The sequence below is a fragment of the Scylla paramamosain genome, chromosome 10, assembly GCF_035594125.1.
Source record: "Scylla paramamosain isolate STU-SP2022 chromosome 10, ASM3559412v1, whole genome shotgun sequence".
NCBI classification, from domain to species: Eukaryota; Metazoa; Arthropoda; class Malacostraca; order Decapoda; family Portunidae; genus Scylla; species Scylla paramamosain.
In genome coordinates this window covers 8313093-8340000 of record NC_087160.1, presented here as the reverse complement: position 1 = coordinate 8340000, position 26908 = coordinate 8313093, and the positions used below count along the sequence as shown (strand labels likewise).

Sequence of the window (26908 nt, the reverse complement as noted above, 5' to 3'; positions counted from 1 at the left end):
GTCTGTTCCGCCGCAGATCAGCTGTTGCCCCCGGCCGGGCCCTCCAACCACCCTACCCAACCGATGGCCGCCCGGCCCCTCACCCCGCCCCGAGGAGGTGCAGGCGGCACACACACCCAACATGCGACACTCCCCGACACACCACCGCGTGCTGGCGGTGGCCCAGGACCCGCCCACAGGCCCCGCCCCGTAACTCGTTCTAGGAGGAGGGCGTTCCGCTGCCCTGCAATGAATTATCCCAGGAATGATGTGCATAAACGTACGTATGTACAGAAGTCCCCTCGTGATGTTGACGGGGCACCATCAGCATGTAGTATTTGCACTAGGCCACACAACAACAAGAAAAGGGCAGCCACACCAACGCATTCATCAAATGTTTTGAAAACTAATAAAAATATTCAGAATGCCTTCTTCCTTGCCTCTCTCCCTTCCTCCCTCTCTTGTTTCTTTCCTTCCACCCATGTTCCTTTGGTCGATGTCTTACACATCAACAACCATTGGGTGACGTCATTCATCCCGTATTTATGGTGGTCGCGTTTATATTACTCCCGGACTGCCTTTCCTGCCACGCCCTGGGCCACTCACGGACTGAGTCACGGCCTGGGCCAGATTCCTAGTCCCTGTTGTGTTTCCATTCCCACTTCGGCCAACACAGTCACGTTCCCGCCCCCACGCCTCACTCCTGGAATGGAAACGTTCTTACCTCTTCCAGTGGGCCCCAGGGGGAGTTTTCCAAGCTCCTGCAGAGAGTAAATGTTATCCAGGAGAGCAAGGACTACTACACACTACACACACTGAGTTATCACTGCGGGCGGGTGTCCTTTGGGGAGGGCGCACTACAACACACCACGGGGGCTTGGCCGTGCCGACAACACTGGAACTATATCGCTCCTCGCATGGAAAGTGCTCGACGACGGACGAAAAGCGAAATTTATCCTTCAAGTCTCTCCATCTGATTACACTCGCTCTATCCTTGCTACATTTTAGCCCGATTTCATGCCACTGATTTTCTATTTCAGTTAAGTAAGGAAAACCACCTCACTGTAACGGTAGCACACATAATATGCCGCGATAAGGCGTAAAAACATCATCTCGGCGGAGGCGGACACAGCGGATTGATCGGTTGGTGGTGCCATCTAGCGCCGGCAGCCACAACCTCCCACAACACCATCCCTGCCACACAGTCGCCACAAGTTTCCGATCAATATCATCCTATAATTTAGACACAAGAGCATGAGAACAGCAGGTATGATAGCCTGTGTGTCTCTCGCTGCTTGTGGAAGGTCCACGGCGGGGATTTAGCAAGCAGGGTTAAGGGGGAAGGTAGCAAGACCCGGGTGGGTGGCTGTGTATATCAAGTCAACTTTCAGGCCAAGCACGTCATGGTTCGCACGACCCTGAGCATCGGCGCCACATTCAAACGTCTGGCCCTGAAGCATCTTCTTCCAGTTAACTCTCCGTACTCAACACTTCAATTATCTACACTCAGAAAGAATTAACAATTCTCACTTTCCGTAAATTTCTTTTCGGTCACCAAGTTCCCGAACAACACGTTTGATCGTAAAATGTGAGTATATAATCGATGTGTGTGTGTGTGTGTGTGTGTGTGTGTGTGTGTGTGTGTGTGTGTGTGTGTGTGTGTGTGTGTGTGTGTGTGTGTGTGTGTCCAACTATATCAGCTCACCCTGCGAACACTACACGCATCTCCTGAAAGGTTCTGTAATGGGTAGCCGAGCCAAACGGGTGTTTAGGAAAACCAACTAAGTAGCTATTTCTGAATACTTCCCAATGGCATTTTCACCTCTTCTTTCTTGAACCAGATTCATTTGGGACGAGGAAATTAAGAAGAGTCAGGGTCGTCGCCGGCAAACCACGACCATTCCTACTGACCTCACTTCGCATCTACAGCTAACCACTCATTTTTCAGCTACTATACGCGTGAACGCCAAGTGGACCGTTAGTATCATTTCATCACCTATTTCCCTTTACAGCTGATTACAAACACCATAAAGCGCTGCTCTTCTAATAATAAATACACGTGTTCACCTTAGCCAGCAGATCACGTCACCTACAATAACATTCTCGAGTATTCAACGCCCAACAACATGACCTTGCTTGGCCCCACTCAAGACTTACTTTCACAACCTCCATAAGAAAGTACCTTTAGCCTCAAACGGGAAGGAGCCCCTACACCCACCACTCCACGAGGCGGAGAAAGAAGAGTGGGGTGGAAATGAGGGTGCAAGAGGTCCTTATCCCTCCCTAAACACTTGAACCCCCCCTCCCTCTCCCAAATCCCAGCCAGTCCATACGTTCCTGCCTTTTCCTGAAACCACTTCAGACTCATCACTCCCGCCTCTCTCACTTCCCTCCCTCACTCCTCTCCTCTTTCTCCGCTTCCCTCTCTTTGCCCCTCCCGATCCTCAAGCGCGTCTGCAAATGCCTCTTAATAAGAACGTGAGATGTAGTAATGAATTCATATTCCTAATCAAAATTCAAATGCAGAATACGAAACAAAAAATAATGTGTTCATTTGAGAGAGAGAGAGAGAGAGAGAGAGAGAGAGAGAGAGAGAGAGAGAGAGAGAGAGAGAGAGAGAGAGAGAGAGAGAGAGAGAGAGATGAAACCAGTATAATAGCAGGAATCAATACCAGTTATTTACCTGTAATTCTCCCCTCCTCTCCTCCCTTCCTCCCCTCCTTAGCCACCCTCCCCTGCCGCCTTCACGCTAAGCTACCTTTCCGGAGTCACAACCCTCCTTTCCCCCTAACCTCACCTCACCTGCATGTCACCCCACCGCGGTGTCCCTCCAATTCCCACCAATCGTTAGTCACTTGGTCATTCAGTTCATCAATGTCATTCAGTTAAATCAGTTTCTCTGTCCAGCAGTTAGCAGCATTTGGTGACTAAGTAGTTAATTAGTCAGTCAGTTAATCTATGTATCAGCTAACATATCTAAATCTCCACCTATTTACTTTTCAATCATGTGGGTCCGTCGACCAGTCTAACTCATTTGTGAGTGACTGTGTGTGTGTGTGTGTGTGTGTGTGTGACTCACTGGTTATCTCCCGCTCCTTGCCTGCTGGACTCAAGCCATACTCTGACTCAGTACATAAATTCACAGACTCCTATTCATTATGACGAAAGAGAAAAAAAATATGTACTCCATCAATACCATTAATACAACCATGAGTACCACCACTACCAGCAACCACCGCACTTCAAGCCTCCACCATAAAGCATTGTCACTACCTAAAGTAAATATGTTTCAAGGGTAGTCCTCTCTCTCTCTCTCTCTCTCTCTCTCTCTCTCTCTCTCTCTCTCTCTCTCTCTCTCTCTCTCTCTCTCTCTCTCTCTCTCTCTCTCTCTCAGTAATAATCTAGACAAGTGATGTAGGTGATATATATATATATATATATATATATATATATATATATATATATATATATATATATATATATATATATATATATATATATATATATATATATATATATATATATATATATATATATATATATATATATATAAAAGCCAATAGAAAGAGCGGGGTAAGGTACATGTGATGATTCCACTAGCGTAAGCGACTGCCTCATGGGTACCAGTACACGGCAACAACCTTCTAATCACCTTTTCGGCTCTTTTACAATAAAAGGACATTCATCAAGGGCTTTAATACAAATTAATGGAACAAAATTAATGCCATATTTCTTTTTTTTTTCCGACAGAAGCTTCGGTCTCCCAAAAACAGATTTGTATCAGAAGTAACTATCAGCCACCCCACGAACGTTACAGCACATGGCATGTCATTATGACTTATCACAACCTTCGCCACACCAAAATTTTAATACATTACTCACATAATTATATGAAAAGAGCAATATAGCAGTGAAGTCCAGACAGCAATGTTTCACTACTGTTCGCATCGCACTTCTGATGATGAGTACAGCTTGGCTGTACTATGCATCAAGATGCTCCACTTAAGGTGACCATCTCTTCTCTACACTAAAGCTGTCTGGAGAGATTACAACCGTGACATCAGTAACTGATGTCTAGCACGTCGCCGCAACGCGGAAGGTCACACAGTATGGCACCTAATATCGTGATTTGCCGTTAAACATGAAACTAGATTAAAAAAGAAAAATGCTATATATCTAATTAAGGAAAACACGTTAGCGAAACACAACTTTTGTTATTTTAAAGCTGGATTAACTTATATCAACTTTAAAGATATGTACGAGGCCAAGAAGTCCAGCCTCGTGCCCCGGGAAATTTCTTCCAACGCCTGAGAAACAAAACACTACTTTTCTCCCCAAGCATCAGTAGAAAATACTGGTATCGCTGACATGCCAGGCTCGACCTCACTTTAGGAACAAGGCAGCCATTGCAAATGCCCTTAGCCTAACCACATACTGTAACCCTGAGTGAGCTGGGAATGTGGCTCAGGCCAAGGCTATCAACACCATCGTTCTCATCAGCATACCATCGATAAATATTATTAACCATAACCAGTCACCATCATCATCATTGACAGAACCAACCTAAACATGACTGTCATCATAATCAATGTTATATCAATCACCACATACATCACCATCATCCTCATCTCCACCATCTTCCTCATCATTATTCGATGTTACATTAATCACCACCTACATCACCATCATCCTATTTCATCACCTTCTTCATCATTATTCAATGCTACATCAATTACCATCTACATCACCATCATTCTTAGCAACATCATCTTTCTTATTATTCACATCTCTATCATCATCATCATCATCATCATCACCACCACCACCACCACTACCATCATCACTTTTTCCTACAGTCATCAACAATGGTTCTGATTAGCAATTTAATACTGAGAAATAATCACTAAAGTGTTTTGCAGTAACCAATAGAGCCAGATGGGGATGAACCCCTGAAAGCCACATCCCATTTGTGCATTTACAGCTGCTCTCCTTTCAGCCATACACACAACCATTCTCCCTTGCTCACATCACACTGGATGGTTACATGTTTACACAAGTGCACCATCAAACAGCTATACCTACTACTGAGTGTAATTTCTCAGTTACCATGGGATCTTTCAAGGCACTCAATATTTATATATCCCACCAGTATTCTACAAAAGCTGGCTGTTATATCAGTCACTTAAGGCACAAAATGATAGAAGGCAGTCAGGTTAACCCAAACTGATTAATGAGAACAAATCCTCACTCACTGAAAATACAATAGAAATGTTATTTGTTGATGAAAACATTTTTATGTCATAGCAGCTGATCCCAGAAAGTTTTCCTTACTCCCCTTTTTCTCCACCCTAAGTGTCAATCCTAGAGAAATTTCCTCCTCCTATTTTACCCCATTAAGGGTGATCCCTGGAAGGGCTTCCTTATTCCATTCCCCTTCTCCTTGAAGCCATTATTACACACGGAACATCTCTAATAGAAAACAGTTTTCATCAATTCTAATTTCCAAAAGTATGGCTTACTCATACAAATACCTCCTCAAAGTTATTACTTTTGCTCACATATAAGTACTTGTCAAAAGTAACTTTTCATATTCTATTTACAAATATTCAAGAACTTATTGATCCCATATTTTAGTATGCTATTCTTCTTCAAGTGAAAAAGGATTCTGTGCATAAATACCCTGACATGAACATAAGCAACTTCTGTGGACAAATATCTGCAGGAAAATCCATATTCATGAAAATCAGAGGCAGGCTGCACTCATGGAAATATTATTTGTTACTCTGAGTTTTCTCTAAGTACAAATCATAAGAAGCTATTTTACTGTCCATCTATTTGTATGATAGAATTGTTCCCCTAGGATTCCAGATACTCAGAGCATTTTGCTCATCCCCTGTTGAAGTAACCATTGGGCAAGGTAGCCAGAATATCAGAACATCTTTACTGCTACAACCACAAGTGTCCACCCAACAAGGGAGTCTTATCAGTAACTCAATTTTGTCACTACCAAATGAAGCCCCTATAAAAAAATTCAGCAACCAGAGAAAGTGTATGTCAGCTAATCACAGTAAAACAAACTAGTTACAATGAGGTGCATCTGTAGAAGACTGAAAAGTCAGAAAGGGAAATCTCAAGATGCACATACTTCAAAACCCTGCGAAAAAGTTGTGTATATATTTTTTTTTTATACACACCACACTACCTTCTGATCAGATTACTTTCTTGAAAACCCAATCATACAGTGATCCATCACATTGTGGGAATAAAGGGATATGTTCCTAGACCTGTTACATTTTCTCTCTAATTAATTTTTCTGTGTTTTAATGCATGTAATATGTATATATTTGTATATATCCTATTAAAACAAGTTATCCAAATCATTTTCTAAAGCTATATATCCTATTAAAACAAGTTATCTGAATCATTTTCTAAAGCTTTTCATCTCATCAACTTTCCTCTAACTGACTGTCTTCAGCCTCTCTCTCATCACCAAAATGTTGCATCTCTAGCTGTCTTCTACCGCTATTTTCATGCTAACTGCTCTTCTGATCTTGCTAACTGCATGTCTCCCCTCCTCCAACAGCCTCGCTGCACAAGACTTTCTTCTTTCTCTCACCAATATTCTGTCCATCTCTCTAATGCAAGAGTTAACCAGTATTCTCAATCATTCATCCCTTTCTTTGGTAAACTCTGGAACTCCCTGCCTGGTTCTGTATTTCCACCTTCCTATGACTTGAATTCCTTCAAGAGGGAGGTTTCAAGACACTTATCCTTCAGTTTTTGACTACCGCTTCAGACCCTTTTCTGGGACTGGCATCTCAGTGGGCTTTTTTATTTATTGGATTTTTGTTACCCTTGGCCAGTGTCCCTCTTACATAAAAAAAAAATATTATGGAAATAAATGAAGCAATAAAAGACACAAAACAAAAACAAAAAACTGGGACGAACAAAGGGTCTGGGCAATGGAGTTCACCCCTTCACCACCCTCACTACTGTTAATGACCTTCAGCTTCATGTCCAGATTTAGGCTTTATTGGGACTTTTTTTGGGGGTGCCTTTTCACTAACACAAGATTATGCAGAACATAATACATAGATACAGACTTAGATAAGGCTTAGCACAACAAATATGAGTAGGTAAAGCTAATCACTCTAGCGTACACAAGATTTGATGAATGGTGTGAGAGCACAGGAAGAACTGAGGTGATACCATGGAGTCTCTCTGGCTGGCAGCACTGCAATCAACAATCATAATGGCTAGTACAAAGTATCACATAGCACACTAACGGGATTTTTAATGAAAGGCAATCCTATGAGCAACATCATAAAGCAGGACACTGTATAGCAGGGATGAGCTGTATATAATTTTTCTTTTCTTTTCTATTTTCATAAGGCATTTTTTGTCTTGAAAGAACCTCTGGTCAGCCCATACTACATATGCATGTACTATTGTTTTCTTCCTCCACAAATCTCTACAGTACACTGTCAACCAATGGTACTGATTCATGATTTAAAATACTGACAAATAGTCTTGGTCATCCTCTTTTAGAGATTTTGCTGAAACTTTTGCTGTTCCCTTGGATATATCAAAAGCTTTTGATAGAGTCTGGCACAAAGCTTTGATTTCCAAACTACCCTCGTATGGCTTCTATCTTTCTCTCTGTAACTTCATCTCAAGTTTCCTTTCTGACCGTTCTATTGCTGCTGTGGTAGATGGTTACTGTTCTTCACCTAAATCTATTAACAGTGGTGTTCCTCATGGTTCTGTCCTGTCACCCACTTTCTTCTTGTTATTCATCAATGACCTTCTAAACCAAACTTCTTGTCCTATCCACTCCTACACTGATGATACCACCCTGCACTATTCCATGTCTTTTCATAGATGTCCAACCCTTCAGGAAGTAAACATTTCATGCAGGGAAGCCACAGAATGGCTGACTTCTGATCTTTCTAAAATTTTTGATTGGGACAGATCAAACTTGGTATTGTCCAATGCCTCAAAAACTCAATTCCTCCAACTATCAACTCGACACACCCTTCCAGACAACTATCCCCTCTTCTTCAGTGACACTCAATTGTCCCCCTCTTCTACACTGAACATCGTCAGTCTGTCCTTTACCTATAATCTGAACTGGAAACTTCACATCTCATCTCATCTCATTCTCAGTCCCTCTGTCCATACTATTCAATCAATCTACTGCAAATGGGACTTTTCCAGGTATTTAAAAAACTGCCAAAATCACTCCCATACACAAATCTGGACCTGTCAATGGTCCTAAAAACTACCGACCAATTTCTCAACTTAAATCATTTTCAAATGTATTCGAAACCCTTATGAAAAAACATTTAATGCATTATCTGGAAAGCAAAAACATTCTAAATCCCTCCCAATATGGTTTTAAGCAAAATAAAAACCCTTTTACATCACTGAATAAATTCTCTAATGATGTGTTTTATGCCATAAATAACAAATTATCAGTTCTATCAATCTTCATTGACTTTGCTAAAGCATTTGACATTGTAAACCATAAAATTTTTTTGAACAAAATGCACGCACCAATATAGAATTCGTGGACAAATTCTTTTATGGTTCAAAGATTACTTAGCAAACAGAAAACAATGTCATTTTTAATAATGAAAAGTCTTCCACAGCAACAGCCACACTTGGTGTTCTGCAAGGTAGTGTCTTCGGTCCGTTATTGTTTCTAATATACATTAATGACATTTCAAATATTTTTTTTCTGAATCTAGAACAATATTATTTGCAGATGACATGACAATGCACTTGTCAGGCCCAAACCCAGATCAACTTATACATAATGCTAATGATGAACTAAAAAAAGCTTTACGTATGGTGTCTAAGCAACAGACTCACTATCAATACAGCAAAAACTTACTTCATGCTATTTACAGTAAAACAAACTTTAAATCTTCCTGAATTATGTATAAATGACAAAATAATTTTAAGAACTGATAAAATAAAATTTCTTGGTGTTACTTATGATGATTCATTAACTTTTAGGCATCACATAAATAACCTCACTTTAAAAGTATCAAGACACGTCGCTCTACTTTATCAAGCAAAAGAATACATGCCACAAGAAGTACTTAAGACCATTTATTATCCCCATATATATCCACTATTAACTTATTGTAATCCAGTATGGTGCACAACTTATCCAACTTATTTAATTCCTCTTAAATTACAACTCAAGAAAATTGTAAGAATAATAACCAATAGTAATTTCTTAGAACAATCAGATCTTAGCTACTTACAAATTTGAATTATTACCTCATTCTAAAGCAACAGTGTATCCAGACTCTTGTTATCATATCTAGTACACTACTTCATATTGAAATCATCAGTATGCTACTCTTTAACCACTCTATCTCAACAGGGACTTTCCCTTATATATTAAAAAAAGCTAGAGTCATTCCTATCCCGAAAACTGGCCCGAGTAATTATCCTAAAAACTACCGCCCAATCTCAAACCTCAGTATTTTCTCAAAAATCTTTGAATCCCTGATGAAAAATTTCCTGATAAGCTATCTAGAAAAAAATAAGATCCTAAATCAAACACAATTTGGATTTAGACGCAATCATAACACTTTCCAAGCACTAAATCTCTTTTCTTCAGACATTTACTCAGCTCTCGACAACAAGCTATCAGTCCTGTCTGTATTCATTGACTTTTCCAAGGCTTTTGATACTGTAAATCATAAAATTCTTTTAGACAAATTATATCATTATGGCATTCGTGGTCCCATCCACTCATGGTTTACAGATTACCTAACCAACAGAACCCAACAAACTGTATTTGAAGGTGAATTTTCCACATTAAAAAACAATCACCTTGGAGTTCCTCAAGGCAGTATCCTAGGCCCAATTCTTTTTTTGCTTTACATAAATGACATATCTGATATATTTACACACTCCAAAACCATCTTATTTGCTGACGACATGACACTTTACTTACCCGGTCCTCACCCAGAACAATTGATTACAACAGTAAATACAGAACTACATCAGTTATACCGATGGTGCATATCCAATAGACTTACCATTAATACCGATAAAACATACTTTATGTTGTTTTCATTAAAAAAATATCACCATCTACCTCCACTCCAGATCAATAATAATAATATCTCAAGATCCTCACACATTAAATTCCTTGGTGTAACCTATGACGATTCCATGACCTTTAAACTTCACATTGAAAATCTCACCCTACGAATATCCAGACATATTGCCTTACTCCATCAGAGTAAAGACTTAATGCCTCCATACGTACTGAAGTGTATTTATTATGCTCACATCTACCCACTACTTGCCTATTGCAATCCAATATGGTGCACCACTTATCCTACCTATCTGATACCACTTCAACTCCAACTTAAAAAAATTGTTAGAATAATCACAAATAGCACGTACTTAGAACATACACGACTCCTGTTTAAACAAACTCAGTTGCTAAGACTAGAGGACATAACAAAAATGGCTATATCCATTCAAATGTATAAAAAAATGTATTCTATGCAAAACGATGCCCCCATCCATAATCATGATACACGTCACTGTGGCCAACTACGTCCTCCTCCCCATCGCATCTCAAAGTACCGTCAATCTACATTATACTTAGGACCTGTTTACTGGAACGATATCCCTCCTAACATTAGAAATTCACCATCTGTAGCTACCTTCAAAAACAAACTAAAACAACACATAATAAGTAACTACTAATAAATACTAATTAATGTTGACTCCCATCACTGTACCCAACTCCTTGTATGTGGCCATGTCTATAAATTATAACTTATTATATTTATCATTATTGTATACGCACTATGCATCATGTATTAAATTCATAATAATTATCTAAATTATTTTTTCATTATATTAAATTGTGTACTCTATTACTTGTTCCATTCTTTATGCCAATAGATCAATATCTATATGCAGACCCCAATGTATGTATTACTTTTTTTTTTATATATATATATATATATGTTACTTTTCTTTAATTTCTTTTATTATTGTTTACATACACAGGTGTATGATCGTTTATGCAGATGTATGTATCACTAAATTTACTCACTGCTGTATAAGAAAATGTATGTTGATATCTATTTAATCTTATAAATACCCTTAGAATCCTATGCAACATTTAAAATTATTCTGTACAACATTTAAGTACTTACTGTGTATTGTACCTTATATTAAGTCCAGTTTTGTTAGCTTAGGTTTAGTTATATTATAGTTTTAGTTTTGCCTGAAAAGCTTACGCTTAAAAAAAGGCTAGCCATAATAAAAAATTTATGGAATATAAATATACAATGTATGAAATGGCTATAAATAAATGTTCAAATGTTCAAATGTTCAAATGTTATTGTATCTAATATACATATTCTAGAATATTTATCATTCCTATATTTCATTTATTATATATGTATTATTTATTATTACTATTTATTATATTATCTATATTATCTATTATCATTATTATTTATTATATCTATATCTATTATAACTGCATATTTATTTATTATATTTGTTTTGTAACCATTTATTGCAAATACCTTCATAAATCATAGTATCTAATGTTGGAAATGAACTGTACAACATGTTATATCCTTGTTGCCATCTGCCACATTACTTACTTACCCATTATTACTCACCATTTTGCCTGAAAAGCTCTGCTTTTAAAAAGGCTAACTACAGTCACATTAATCCTCACTATGTATATATGTATATACCTCCCAACTGTAACTGTTAGTTATTAATAAATGTTCAAATGTTCAAATGTTCTAGCTAAAACAGCTTCTATAAAGTTAGGCATTCTGAGACGTCTCCACCAGTTTTTCTCACCCCCAGCTGCTAACTCTGTACAGGGCCCTTATCTATCCATGTATGGAGTATGTTTCACATGTCTGGGGTGGTTCCACTCATACCGCTCTTCTAGACAGGGTGGAATCAAGAGCTTTTCATCTCATCAACTCCTCTCCTCTAGCTGACTGTCTTCAGCTTCTCTTTCATTGCTGCAATGTTGCATCCCTAGCTGTCTTCTACCACTATTTTCAAGCTGCTCTTCTGATCTTGCTAACTGCATGCCTCCCCTCCTCCCATGGCCTCACTGCACAAGACTTTCTTCTTTCTCTCACTCATATTCTGTCCACCTCTCTAATACAAGAGTTAACCAGTATTATCAATCATTCATCCCTTCCTTTGGTAAACTCTGGAACTCCCTGCCTGCTTCTGTATTTCCACCTTCCTGTGACTTTAATTCCTTCAAGAGAGAGGTTTCAAGACACTTATCCTTCAGTTTTTGACTACCGCTTTGGACTGACATCACAGTGGGCTTTTTTTTTTAATTGGATTTTTGTTGCCCTTGGCCACTGTCCCTCCTACATAATTGAAAAAAAAAAAAAATCAAGGAGCAATGAAAACCATGAAATACATGCAGCTGGAACTGAAACCTAGCAGACATTGCCAGTGGAGATAATGTAATCAAATTCAACACAGGTTTTAATGAGCAAGTCAAGATTTGTAAAGAGGATGATCAGAGTGACTGCCTTTCAATATCAGTTTACCTAGGAATGATCAAAAATATTTATCAAAATGTAACATATGGCTTCTGCAGATGCAGCAATTTTTAAAGCTATGCACCAACTCTCAACATTTTTCTAGATCTACCAGTAACTACGAGAAATCAAATTCTAGTTGTCTTTTCTCTAAAACCAAGAACTTATTGCCCTGCAATGTGGCTCTAGACTAACTCTGAATCCAGCAAGAGATGAAGTATCAAAATAACACTGTAAGAGCAAAATATTTACATATTCTGCTTTCATTCCAGAAGTTTTTGCATATATAGTGACAGACATGGTAAAAAATATATGTATATCTGAAAAAATACAAAATCCTTTCATGTTCAAAAAATAATTAAATATGTATCAAGAAAGAAAAGCTTTAAATCCCTGAATCCAGAAGCATTGTTATTTCTCTACTTGGACTAATATTGAACAGTTTTATCTAGTTCTATGGCTGCTTTCTTATGGTCAGTGATTTGTGTATTGTGTCTATCAATATCCACAATTTTAAATGTCTAGTTTTGTACAACGATGATTTACAGTAGAATATTTTGATAAGTTCCGGATTCTAAGGATTAAATACAGCACTGAGAGCAATAATTTTAGTCTCTAAATGCAATTGACTGCTGCTTGAAGGAAAGGTATTATTTGGGTCACCAGGATAAAAATATTAGTTCATTCTCACATTTAAATACATAATACATTCTAGCTAGTAAATGAATTTTCAATTTGCTTGAGCACCAAGAAACAGATAGCACATTCTGTACTACATAGCATCCATTGGTTATCATTACTTTCTATATTTTGCTGATCACTGGAATTGTACTCTGGCTGCAAATTAGAACAAATACAGAGAGATAGAGGGTCTTACAAGCTGATGTTAGGCTTTATAATGCTGCATTTCTCTCCACAATATCATTATACACCAGATGTGTAGGAGCTGACACACTTGACTCAGCTGACAGAACCCAGGATCAAACCCAAGCAGAGACCATTACAAACTGATAATGATGAGTGAGGCATAAATTACTTCAAAAGTAATCATGGAGATACAACACAAAAGTAAATTTAGGTGTCCATCACTGATGGATGTGGCCCGTGATTTTACATTTACATTCATTCCAATCAAAGCACAAAAGATAGATTTTCACTAACAAGCCACTTCCTCTTTGCCTGTTAGCCTCTGCCCCTTTTAAACTTATTGGATACTGATAATATAAGTATATATATTAACAAGATAAACCAAATACACATGATTTAGAATTCCATGATTAAAACCTCATAATTTATTTGTATGATAGTACTTCACTTGGCAATCAAATAAGATTAACTAAGAAACTAAGTACATTTGCAGCAAGTTCACACTCTAAGCCACATCGGCCCCCAGTGGAAAGGAATAGTCTCGTGGACCACCATACTACTCTCCAGGAGCTTCAGCATAGCACAGTTGGCCACGTACTTTCATACAAGACTGTTCTCTATCCCACAAATACTCCAATCCTGAGACCACAGCAGATGCAGGATATTTCCTACTGAGTGTCCCACACCCTAACTGGGTCCATATGCCAATGAGCTCCACCAAGTGCACCCACACCCACTACCTCCACTACCTGGGGTTGACGAGATGTGTTTTCATGCACTCACCACTGTCGCTCTCCATTCACCACTATCATGTACAATTGCTCTTGCTTGCTGCCTAGTCATTTTTCTCTCATTCACTGCCCTCTTCACACAATTCAGACAATTCATCCATTTCAGATGTGGCCTTCCTCTTAACTTTTCATTATGCACATCTAAATTCATTATTCTCCTTACTAGTTTCCAATCCTCTATTCTCTCCACATGCCCAAATCATCTAAACACACACTGATCTGCCCATCCAGCCAACGCTCTCAAAACACCAGTTCTTTTTATTTCATTGCTTTTATGTCCTATGTTACTCTACACATACTCCTCAAACACTTTGTTTCCATTACATTTAACCATTTCTTCTCTGCTACTCCCATGTTCCATGTTTCAGTATAATATAGTAGAGTGGGCACCACTATTCCCTCATATAACCCTCTCTTTACATTCAAACCTAGTGTCCCATGTTTAAAGATCTTTCTCAGCCCACCAAGAACTTTTCCTGCTTCTTTCACCCTGCACTTAACCTCTGTCTTAACATTTCTGTCCATTGTAACTGTTGATATCAAATCCTTGGAACAATCCATCTGTTTCAGCTGTTCTCCATTCAATCTTATATCAATCCTTTCACCACCTATGCCTCTTGAGCATTTCATTATTTCTATTAACATTCACTTTCAGCTTCCTCTCCCTACAAACACATCTGAACTCATCCACCCACCTTTTCAACTTCTTCTCTGAGTCACCCACCAGAGCTGTTTCATCAGCAAATAGTAGCTGACTCAGATCCTATACCTTTTCCTCCCCACTGATTAAACTCAGGCCTCTGTCTAGCATCCTCATATCCACTTCCTTTACATCACATCACACCCTTGAACAATCACAATGACATTACACGACCCTTACACAAACCTACTCTGACACGGAAGAACTCACTCACACCATCACCAACAATCATACATACCCTGCTATTGATATGGAAACTCTTTACTCATTCAAACAACCTTCCTCCAACTCTATACTTTTAGAACATCCCATAGTCCTTTCCTGTCAATCAAATACAATATGAAAAAATTCCCCTTCATGTGCCACAAAAGCTCTAAATATTTCATATTTATTTAACCTTAGGAGCTTTTAGTATGTCTTACAGTACATAAACAGTATAAGCATAAGTTTTGCTTTTATATAAAAACAGCACAGGTAACCAAAAAAATGGAATCACATTGATTTCTTAAAGGCATGTCAGTGCATCACATCTCCAGTTTTTGAGACTATACTAAATAAAATAGTCTATTTACCACTGGCAGCCAATGACTTATCATCACAAGTACTTAATTTCTCGTTATGTGCCAAAAAAGGTAAATTAATTCATTTGTAACTATCACACTGACTTTTGTCTCCTTTATGTATCTACTGAACCTACAGCAGCCTTTGTTCATTCTTAGGTACTTTCCCTCCCTCCAAAATTATGTTAGATTATTTATTTTATGGCCTCTCCTTCATAATTCAATACTTTAGCTACTTTATCTTTTTTTTTTTATGTAGGAGGGACACTGGCCAAGGGTAACAAAAATCCAAAAAATAAAAAAGCCCATTGAGATGCCAGTCCCAGAAAAGGGTCTGAAGCAGTAGTCAAAAACTGAAGGATAAGTGTCTTGAAACCTCCCTCTTGAAGGAATTCAAGTCATAGGAAGGTGGAAATACAGAAGCAGACAGGGAGTTCCAAAGTTTACCAAAGAAAGGGATGAATAATTGAGAATACTGGTTAACTCTTGCATTAGAGAGATGGACAGAATAGGGGTGAGAGAAAGAAGAAAGTCTTGTGCAGCGAGGCTGTTGGAAGAGGGGAGACATGCAGTTAGCAAGATCAGAAGAGCAGTTAGCATGAAAATAGCGGTAGAAGACAGCTAGAGATGCAACATTTCGCCGATGAGAGAGAGGCTGAAGACAGTCAGTTAGAGGAGAGGAGTTGATGAGATGAAAAGCTTTTGATTCCACCCTGTCTAGAAGAGCAGTATGAGTGGAACCCCCCTGACATGTGAAGCATACTCCATACATGGACGGATAAGACCCTTGTACAGAGTTAGCAGCTGGGGGATGAGAAAAACTGGCGGAGACGTCTCAAAATGCCTAACTTCATAGAAGCTGTTTTAGCTAGAGATGAGATGTGAAGTTTCCAGTTCAGATTATAAGTAAAGGACAGACCGATGATGTTCAGTGTAGAAGAGGGGGACAGTCGAGTGTCATTGAAGAAGAGGGGATAGTTGTCTGGAAGGTTGTGTTGAGTTGATAGATGGAGGATTTGAGTTTTTGAGGCATTGAACAATACCAAGTTTGCTCTGCCCCAGTCAGAAATTTTAGAAAGATCAGAAGTCAAGCGTTCTGTGGCTTCCCTGCGTGAAATGTTTACTTCCTAAAGGGTTGGTCATCTATGAAAAGACGTGGAAAAGTGCAGGGTGGTATCATCAGCGTAGGAGTGGATAGGACAAGAGGTTTGGTTTAGAAGATCATTAATGAATAATAAAAACAAAGTGAGTGACAGGACAGAACCCTGAGGAACACCACTGTTAATAGATTTAGGAGAAGAACAGTGACCATCTGCCACAGCAAGAATAGAACAGTCACAAAGGAAACTTGAGATGAAGTTACAGAAAGAAGGATAGAACCCGTAGGAGGGTAGTTTGGAAATCAAAGCTTTGTGCCAGACTCTATCAAAAGCTTTTGATATGTCCAAGGCAACAGCAAAAGTTTCACCAAAATCTCTAAAAGAGAATGACCAAGACTCAGTAAGGAACACCAGAAGATCACCAGTGGAGCGGCCTTGATGGAACCCATACTGGCGATCAGATAGAAGGTTGTGAAGTGACAGATTTTTAAGAATCTTCCTGTTGAGGATAGATTTAAAAACTTTAGATAGGCAGGAAATTAAAGCAAAAGGACAGTAGTTTGAGGGATTAGAACAGTCACCCTTTTTAAGAACAGGTTGAATATAGGCAAACTTCCAGCAAGAAGGAAAGGTAGATGTTGACAGACAGAGCTGAAAGAGTTTGACTAGGCAAGGTGCAAGCACGGAGGCACAGTTTCGGAGAACAATAGAAGGGACCCCATCAGGTCCATAAGCCTTCCGAGGGTTTAGGCCAGCGAGGGCATGGAAAACATCATTGCAAAGAATTTAAATAGGTAGCATGAAGTAGTCAGAGGGTGGAGAAGAGGGAGGAACAAGCCCAGAATCATCCAAGGTAAAGTTTTTAACAAAGATTTGAGCGAAGAGTTCAACTTTAGAGATAGATGTGATAGCAGTGGTGCCATCTGGCTGAAATAAAGGAGGGAAAGAAGAAGCAACATTATTGGAGATATTTTTAGCTAGATGCCAGAAGTCACGAGGGAGTCTTGAAAGGTTTTGACACTTTCTATTATCGAAGGAGTTTTTGGCTAGTTGGAGAACATCTACACATATCTCAAGCTTTCCCATACTTAAGGTTCTCAGTTAATTTAAAAACTTTTCTAATAATCTCTTCTTTTCATACTCCTTTCTTCCACCTCTTTTATTCTCATGGATGTCACTGTCAGTTTTCTTAGATTAAAGTCAGGGACATACACTATGGCTGCACACAGCCTCGGCACTCAGTACCATCTCATTAGCGTTTGAGCCTGTGGTGGATAATATCCATTGCTCCAGGATACTGGGCACTGTGACATTCAGGTTTTCCTAGAATACCCTCTCCAGTTTTCCTCTGGTGCCCATTTTATCAACCAACTCATAGAACAGCTGGGAGAGCTGTGTACCAACTGCCACAACCCAGATTCAAATTGAAGCTCACAGATTTGTAGCCAACACACTAGCCATTATCCATCTATCTATTTATCCATTTCACTGAACCCTCCCTCCCTCCAGAAGTGTTAGCCTAAGAGAGGTGGTCATAGCAGATGAAATTCCACCTCTCCCTATCCACATATTCCCTTCTCAGTTGTTTAAGCTCTACTAACATCTCTTTCACACATCTACTCCTTTGGCCTATCCTTCCACAGCCCAAGTGGCCTTTCTCTCCTATGATCACTTTCAACTTAACTAATTATGAACAGAGATAAGTATGTTCAAGTGAGTGGATCTTGCAGTCCAGCCTGACCATTATACTATTCACAAACTTACATCTCCAGAACTACATTGCTGATCACAATGAAACTCGCCCCATATGATAGCACACGACTCTTTCAGCTTTATATAATATAGGCCTCATCACTTTTATTGGGTGGAATTGATGAGAAACATTGAAACATGAAGGGTGTCTAATATATGGGTTTTCAATAACTAACCAATTCACTTGAAACTTGGTACATAAGTCATGTATCATTAATGTGAACATAACTGATTATGTCAAATCTGAAATTGTATTGCACATGTACTAATGCCTCACAGCAATTCATGAACCACTGAACTAATAAAGCTCAAATCTGGTACACAATATAAACCAACAAGCATGAAAAATTTAGCTTACTGCTGCAGAATAAAACTTTAAAACATATATGTTTAGTTTTCTGCAATTTTATTATACCAACTTTTGTCTTAGTAGGAGCACAGTCACAGAATTAAATTCTTTATATAATGCTACACAGAACAGAGCTTCAACTCTCATAAACTTTTGGGATGCAAACTTAAGTATTGTGCTGAATGCCTCCAAGAGTCGCACATTGAATAGACACATTTTTTGGCATGTTATTTTGCATTTATTGCATTCTTAAAAACAACACTGACTTTCTCAAAGCTTTCAATCTAGTCAACCACACCATCATCAACAAAATCCTAAAGCTTCATGTTGGAGACTGGCTCATTCCATGGTTAGATGAACAAGCTGAGAAAAAAACTACAGTAAAGAGCAACCAGAGTCATCCTTGGTTGGAGTTACACCACCTACAGCAAAACCATCACCCAACTGAACCTTCTCTCCACCTCTCTCACCTGAATCATCAACTTCAACATTTTGGCAGCCAGATGTTCTCAACCCACACCTAGTACTTCTCCTTCAAGGCCCTGAAACTCTGTCAAGCAGTCCACATAAACATCAATTTTTCTCATGGTGAGAATACCTGGCACATTTAGGATCATCACATAAATGTGAATCTGCATAATCAGTCACATATAACAAGAACCAGTTGTGATAACATTGCTACAGTGATGAAAAAATTCAGTCAACATTCAGCAATTTTCACCAACTGAATGGGACCAGAGACACAAAAAATACAGAACTACGTGTGCTACCAATTAGTTGTGCAACATACTATTCCCTTGAGAAAAGTTTTGAGCTAAAGGGGGTTGAAAATGAACACACACAAGTATATATGAATACACACCTGCACACACACACACACACACACACATTATACAGTAAAATCTCCATAGACTGAATTATGTGGGGTGAGGTAGTAGATGTTTTATCTGAAAGTTTGGTTTATCCGACAATAGCCCAAAAACACTTCCATCTTCTTGTGTAGTAACAAGGTACTCTTCTTTTCTCCTGAACGAGAAGAGGATGGGGCCCTCACAGGAGTCTTGCAGAATGATGGAGATCCCGAAGAAGTCTTGGAGGCCATCACAAAGGTAGAGAGAAACAGGTGGTCATTGACCAACGAGCATGTATATTCAAGCCAAGTCCTTCTGCGTAACTGAGGCACTACCAGTGTTGCCAGGTGAAATTCAGTTGGCATGCCAATCATTTACATAAGCTGACCTAAAGTTCAATTTATCTAATAAATGTTCAGTCAGCTGGCCATAATTTCAGATAAACCAACCTAAAGTTTGAATTATGTGAAATTTGCTCAGAAGGGGTTTGGTGTGTTCGGTCAGCTGGCCAACCAAAAGTTTGGTTTATATGGAAATTGTTGAGTTACCTTAAGATCATTCAGGTTATCCAAAATTTGGCTTATTCAGGTTCATTTTAGGGAGGTTTAACTGTAATAGGTATTTATGGTGGGTATTCTACTTTGAGTGTGTGGCAATGCTTGTTAACTGTCTATTGAGGCATTTTACTTATATGTATTCACTTTTCTACATAAGCTCTTCACTCTTCACCCTCAGAATATGGCCACACCATCTCAGTGTATCCTTTTTCACCCATTCACATTGATTAATTCAGTGTATCTTCATTTAAGAACTTTCAGCTCTCTCCCTTAAAACCAAGATTATATCATCCATTACTTCACTCCCTCCTTAGTTCCACACATTTTCTCTTTCCTTTTATTATTTTTTGTTATTTTTACCTTTATTCTTTATGTATATTTCACTCAATCTATCAAATTTTCACAAACACTCCTTTAGCTTTCATCAACTCCTCATTTCACCAGGATTTCATTTTCTGCATATTCCCTTTTTTTCTCTGTCCTTTGCATACTCAGGAACATTTTAATAGTCTTCACACACACTTATCTACTCTAACATTATTGAGTGTTGGGAGAGAGAGAGAGAGAGAGAGAGAGAGAGAGAGAGAGAGAGAGAGAGAGAGAGAGAGAGAGAGAGAGAGAGAGAGAGAGAGAGAGAGAGAGAGAGAGAGAGAGAGAGAGAGAGAACTCACATTAAGAAGTTTATTCTATTTAAAATTCTTTTTTAGTGTGGTTACACTTGGTCTGACTTAGGAAGACACAGTCAAACATCAAGTTAATAAATCTCTGCACATACACAGTTAATGCATAACTTCCCCAAGATCAACCAACCAGTACAAGTATAGGCTCAATACCCCTAAAGCCTACTTTGCCATGATCAGATAAATACAGACTGCCTAATGTATGACTCTAGTCTTGGCAGTTCCTGACCACATCGACCTCCCGCCCTCAACAACAGCATTCACCAACACCCTCATGCTCATCATAATACCAATACTTACCATATCAACAGAATTTTTGCTATATGAATAGTCTTACGGATTTGACTGGCCTCAATTTAGAATACAGAGGCTTAAAATAATAAGCAAGATCACTAAGGAACTCAGCTTGAAGCACATTCCAAAAAGACAGACTAGGGCATAGTTCTTGACAGAAAAACATCTATAAAGACTTGAAATAAACATGAGAAAATATCCAAAAATATATCCAAAACTGACAATGATGAATTTCAAGACATTATCATTAAGCAAAGATTCCCCATAACAACTCCAGATCTCTATACCACTGATCTATACATACTTACGAGTACTGTATATCAATGCTGCATGCTGAAACAGCAACCATCCATATACAAAACCACATACACAAAGAGATCTAATATCATTTTAATTATATAATCATATTCACTATCTTGAAAATAATGAAATCCACCATGATAACAGCATGAATTAACTTTTCAGTCTACACACCAAATATCTTGGAATACTTTTCTTCTTAACAGAATATGTCGATAATATTTTTAAATAATATAATGGTTCTACCAACAAAACTGGTATCAACTTAACCTTACATTAATTTAATTCCATCTGATGTTAAGTTCTTCATTCTTAAGAACTAAAACTCCACTTCTATCTTATTTTCTTTCCCTCTCCTCCATCAAACTTGGGTAATTGGTGGAAGAGCAGGGTTTAGGGATGGGGAGTCAAAATATGAATAAAATATGGTCCCTAAAGAATTTCAAGGAATTACCTGGATGAATCTAAAACTAACCTAGCTTTTAATGCTAAGGGGCACAAACCATACAGGGCACTAGTAACACAATCCCTTAATGGGAGGCCTTGCCCATACCCAAAATGACAGGCAAGTCTTGCAGCGCCTTGAGGGCTATTGACTCATTACTGCCATGGCGAAAGCCACATTCAGTGGAATTTGACCAACACATTAATAATAGTAGAAAATACATTATATTAACAATGACACTATAAAGTAACACTGTTAATATAAAAACTCTATAGTAATGAGACAATTTTTAATGTATACACACAAGTATATTAAAAAAATAAGGGTAAATGAACCACATACTTATGCAAACTAAAAGCTGTTATAAAATTCTGAGTCACAAGAAGCAATAGTGAGTATACTATAATGGACTTTGATTTTTAAGTAGAGTCTCGAGTTTAATAGATGCTTTGTGAGTTACCCTCTCACCACACAATGCACACATGTATCAAAATGACCTTATGGAAAACATCACCCAAACAAAAGATGGATTAAAAGAAACTAATTCAAACTCATACAAAAAATAAGTTTCGGGCATAAGTGCATCATCTTTTGGGAAGTAAAAAATTACCATAATTTTATATGATTACATATTGACAACATATACCCTTCCCACAAAAGGTTTACTGGGAGATAAATATGTCACTATTTGCCCCAAGAAAGCTTTGTGCAAGCTGTCTCCATTTCCTATGCAGTTTGTTTCTCGTACATACTGCATACATTTTCTATGCTACTTGTTTTTGTGCAGGGAATGGTGATGTAATATATAGTAGCAAATCGACTTAAAGATAAATCCCTTGAGAATCTAGTAATGTACAATATGTGCCTACTTATGAATCTCTTTGCCTATCGAGCAAAGTTTTGCAAGGCGGGGCTTGAACGCACAACTACAGAATAGCAGGTGTGCCTGCTTCCACTGTACCAACCAGACACTAAATCCTCCCCAACAAACAAGGTTTCATAAAAAGAAAACTCATTAAACTCATAGGTGCAAAACAGGATTAATGAAAACCACCGATTAAAAACTATGAAGTTCCCTTTGATAAATCAAAAACCTTTGATGGAGTCTGCCATAAAATCTTTAATTTCCTAGCTTCTTTCATAATCCTTACCTATCTATAGCTTCTATTTTTCAGCATCATTAGCAAGACTTCTAGTTCATCAGAATTCATGCAGAGGTCATGGAGTGTTTAACTTCTGAATTGGGTAGGGCAAACCTTGACTTGTCCAATGACTCAAAAACTCTATTTCTTTCTCTATCTACTCAATCTCCTCTTCATTAACAACACTCAACTACACTGAGCATACTAAAAATCTCAACTGGAAATTTCACATCTCATTTCCCACTAAGATCTCTTCCATAAAGTTAGTTATTTTGTGTTGTCTCTCAAACAACATACAGAACCATGCCTTCTCATCATAATATTGCTATTTGATAAGCCATGACAACACATACATACCATAAGAAGTATCTGATAACCAAACTGCAATTAAATCTCCTTCTAGTGATGAAGTAAACAAGATGACAAACTCGACACTGAGTGCTCCACCAAAATCATAATCCCAGTCACTAACAAATTAATCATTCACCTCCCACACACTGGTCCAGGTGGATATATCTCCATGCTTCACAAGACATAAACAAATATTCAAGCACCAGACCATTTAAACGTTTTTCCTATTTTCTCCCATTTTCCTTCATGGCAAATTTCCTGTCAGTAGTAATAGGCATGGAAGAATATTCCCTTCACTTTTCTGCCCCATAAGATCATCAAATTACCAATAATTAGGATAAAAAAAATGCAAAATAGTGAAGGTAAGTTGAGAAAATTTACTTCCAAGTCACGTTTGTTTTGCTTGAAGATAACTTTTTTTTTTTTTGCATATTTCCATAATTACTTAGTTTCACTTGTTTTCTTTTACATAAAAGTAACTTTAGCATTAATTTTACTTGCGTAGTGAATTGTGATAACCATGACAACGTCCTGTCACAGTGGAAAATTACTCGAAAAAGTCTCATCCTATGCTCGAAAAAGTGCACTCTATAATGGTCCACACCTGCACATGTGCCAATCCTCCACAAGAACAGCTGATTACCATACCGAACCTCGTCCTATGCAACAACTGCTCATCTGGCCGTGATCTGTAAAAGTCATCATTCCTAACGATTACTGGACTGAAATGGTATAGGCTGCCGCTGATGACACTCTACCAAAGGTGAAAGGGCGGGTCACGACATATGCACGTAATTACCAATAATCCCACACCTCCACTGTTCGTTCGCCCTGCTAACCGTGGCAATTCTAAAACAACTTATGAAAAAAAGAATAGTTATCTTACCTTCAGGTGTAATGTTCACTTGGTATTCCGAGCGTGACAGCACGTCTCAGGCACGTCAGAGTCTCATGTAAACAAACAGCTGTCCAAACTGCCGCCAAACACACGCAATAGATGGCGCCACGCTAATAGCAAACTAAAAACAAATGAGCCTCCATAAGCAACGAAAACACATTACATTTACATTAACATGTTATACAGTAAAGAAACGCAAATAAAAAATGTTTATACTAAACTTAAGGAAGGAAATTCACTTACCGCCCTAGTTCAATGATGTAAGCAGTTCAGTAGCTCCTGTGATGCCGCCAAGCAGTGCCAGGCCGCCGCCAACTAATGAAACATATTTGGCGGCTGCTGCTAGGCCATTCGTCACTCGACAAAAGACATGATGAATGATAATATAGTGCAGGTGAAACCTATCCACCGTTTTCAGTCTCTCTCTCTCTCTCTCTCTCTCTCTCTCTCTCTCTCTCTCTCTCTCTCTCTCTCTCTCTCTCTCTCTCTCTCTCTCTCTCTCTCTCTCTAACGATGTGATTTTAGCGATTTTGATCCTAATTTCTACCAGGCATTATATCTACTCTGCAAAAGCAAAATATTTATTAAGCTTTGTTTCAGAAGTCGTCTAGACAAATGCTGTCTAGTTCCTCTCCTCTATCACAAAAGAAATATAGGTCTGTTGAAATCAGTACAAAAAAAAAAAAAAAAAAAAAAAAGAAACAGTATAAAGGTGCGGCATGCGAAATATCCTTTTCAAGAGGAATTAAATTACTTACACTCGTCAAGGAGGCTTAACTCAAGAAGTCATCTCAAGTGGAATAAGGAATATGAAATTTAGATTAAAAGTAACAAGCTCACAAGTTCAAATATTATCAAATTACATTTAAGAAAGAGCTAAAAAGAAATAGGTTATCAAATGGAATGGCTGATGACTTTTTTTTTTTTCATGAAGAAGGACTCTGGCCAAAGGAAACAAAAACTGGTATTATTAAACCAATGAATAAAAGTGGCAGTAACGAAAGAAGATAGTTCGGAAGGCAGTCCTGAATTTTTTTTATTTATTTTTTTAGGAAGGACACTGGCCAAGGGCAACAAAAATCCAATAAAAAAAAATGCCCACTGAAATGCCAGTCCCATAAAAGGGTCAAAGCAGTAGTCAAAAATTGATGAATAAGTATCTTGAAACCTCTCTCTTGAAGGAATTCAAGTCATAGGAAGGTGGAAATACAGAAGCAGGCAGGGAGTTCCAGAGTTTACCAGAGAAAGGGATGAATGATTGAGAATACTGGTTAACTCTTGCGTTAGAGAGGTAAACGGAATAGGGGTGAGAGAAAGAAGAAAGTCTTGTGCAGCGAGGCCGCAGGAGGAGGGGAAGCATGCAGTTAGCAAGATCAGAAGAGCAGTTAGCATGAAAATAGCGGTAGAAGACAGCTAGAAATGCAACATTGCGGCGGTGAGAGAGAGGCTGAAGACAGTCAGTTAGAGGAGAGGAGTTGATGAGACGAAAAGCTTTTGATTCCACCATGTCTGGAAGAGCAGTATGAGTGGAACCCCCCCCAGACATGTGAAGTATACTCCATACATGGACGGATAAGGCCCTTGTACAGAGTTAGCAGCTGGGGGGATGAGAAAAACTGGTGAAGACGTCTCATAACACTTAACTTCATAGAATCTGTTTTAGCTAGAGATGAGATGTGAAGTTTCCAGTTCAGATCATAAGTAAAGGACAGACCGAGGATGTTCAGTCTAGAAGAGGGGGACAGTTGAGTGTCATTGAAGAAGGGATAGTTGTCTGGAAGGTTGTGTCGAGTTGATAGATGGAGGAATTGAGTTTTTGAGGCATTGAACAATACCAAGTTTGCTCTGCCCCAATCAGAAATTTTAGAAAGATCAGAAGTCAAGCGTTCTGTGGCTTCCCTGCGTGATATGTTTACCTCCTGAAGGGTTGGACGTCTATGAAAAGACGTGGAAAAGTGCAGGGTGGTATCATCAGCGTAGGAGTGGATAGGACAAGAAGTTTGGTTTAGAAGATCATTAATGAATAATAAGAAGAGAGTGGGTGACAGGACAGAACCCTGAGGAACACCACTGTTAATAGATTTAGGAGAAGAACAGTGACCGTCTACCACAGCAGCAATAGAACGGTTAGAAAGGAAACTTGAGATGAAGTTACAGAGAGAAGGATAGAAACCGTAGGAGGATAGTTTGGAAATCAAAGCTTAGTGCCAGACTCTATCAAAAGCTTTTGATATGTCCAAGGCAACAGCAAAAGCTTCACCAAAATCTCTAAAAGAGGATGACCAAGACTCAGTAAGGAAAGCCAGAAGATCATCAGTAGAGCGGCCTTGACGGAACCCATACTGGCGATCAGATAGAAGATTGTGAAGTGATAGATGTTTAAGAATCTTCCTGTTGAGGATAGATTCAAAAACTTTAGATAGGCAGGAAATTAAAGCAATAGGACGGTAGTTTGAGGGATTAGAACGGTCACCCTTATTAGGAACAGGTTGAATGTAGGCAAACTTCCAGCAAGAAGGAAAGGTAGATGTTGACAGACAGAGCTGAAAGAGTTTGACTAGGCAAGGTGCAAGCACGGAGGCACAGTTTCGGAGAACAATAGGAGGGACCCCATCAGGTCCATAAGCCTTCCGAGGGTTTAGGCCAGCGAGGGCATGGAAAACATCATTGCGAAGAATTTTAATACGTGGCATGAAGTAGTCAGAGGATGG

General features: G+C 38.6%; 1 long non-coding RNA gene across 1 annotated transcript in view; it reads right to left on the bottom strand.

Annotated features, from left to right (window-relative positions):
- Nucleotides 1-24633, bottom strand: part of LOC135104198 (uncharacterized) — an 87494-nt gene extending 62861 nt beyond the window's left edge. The window contains exons 1-2 of the long non-coding RNA XR_010270328.1: nucleotides 24441-24633; nucleotides 24186-24318 (exon numbers count right to left, since the gene is read on the bottom strand). This is a non-coding gene — a long non-coding RNA (uncharacterized LOC135104198). The remainder of the gene's footprint in view (nucleotides 1-24185; nucleotides 24319-24440) is intronic.
- Between the last annotated feature and the right edge of the window lie 2275 nt (nucleotides 24634-26908).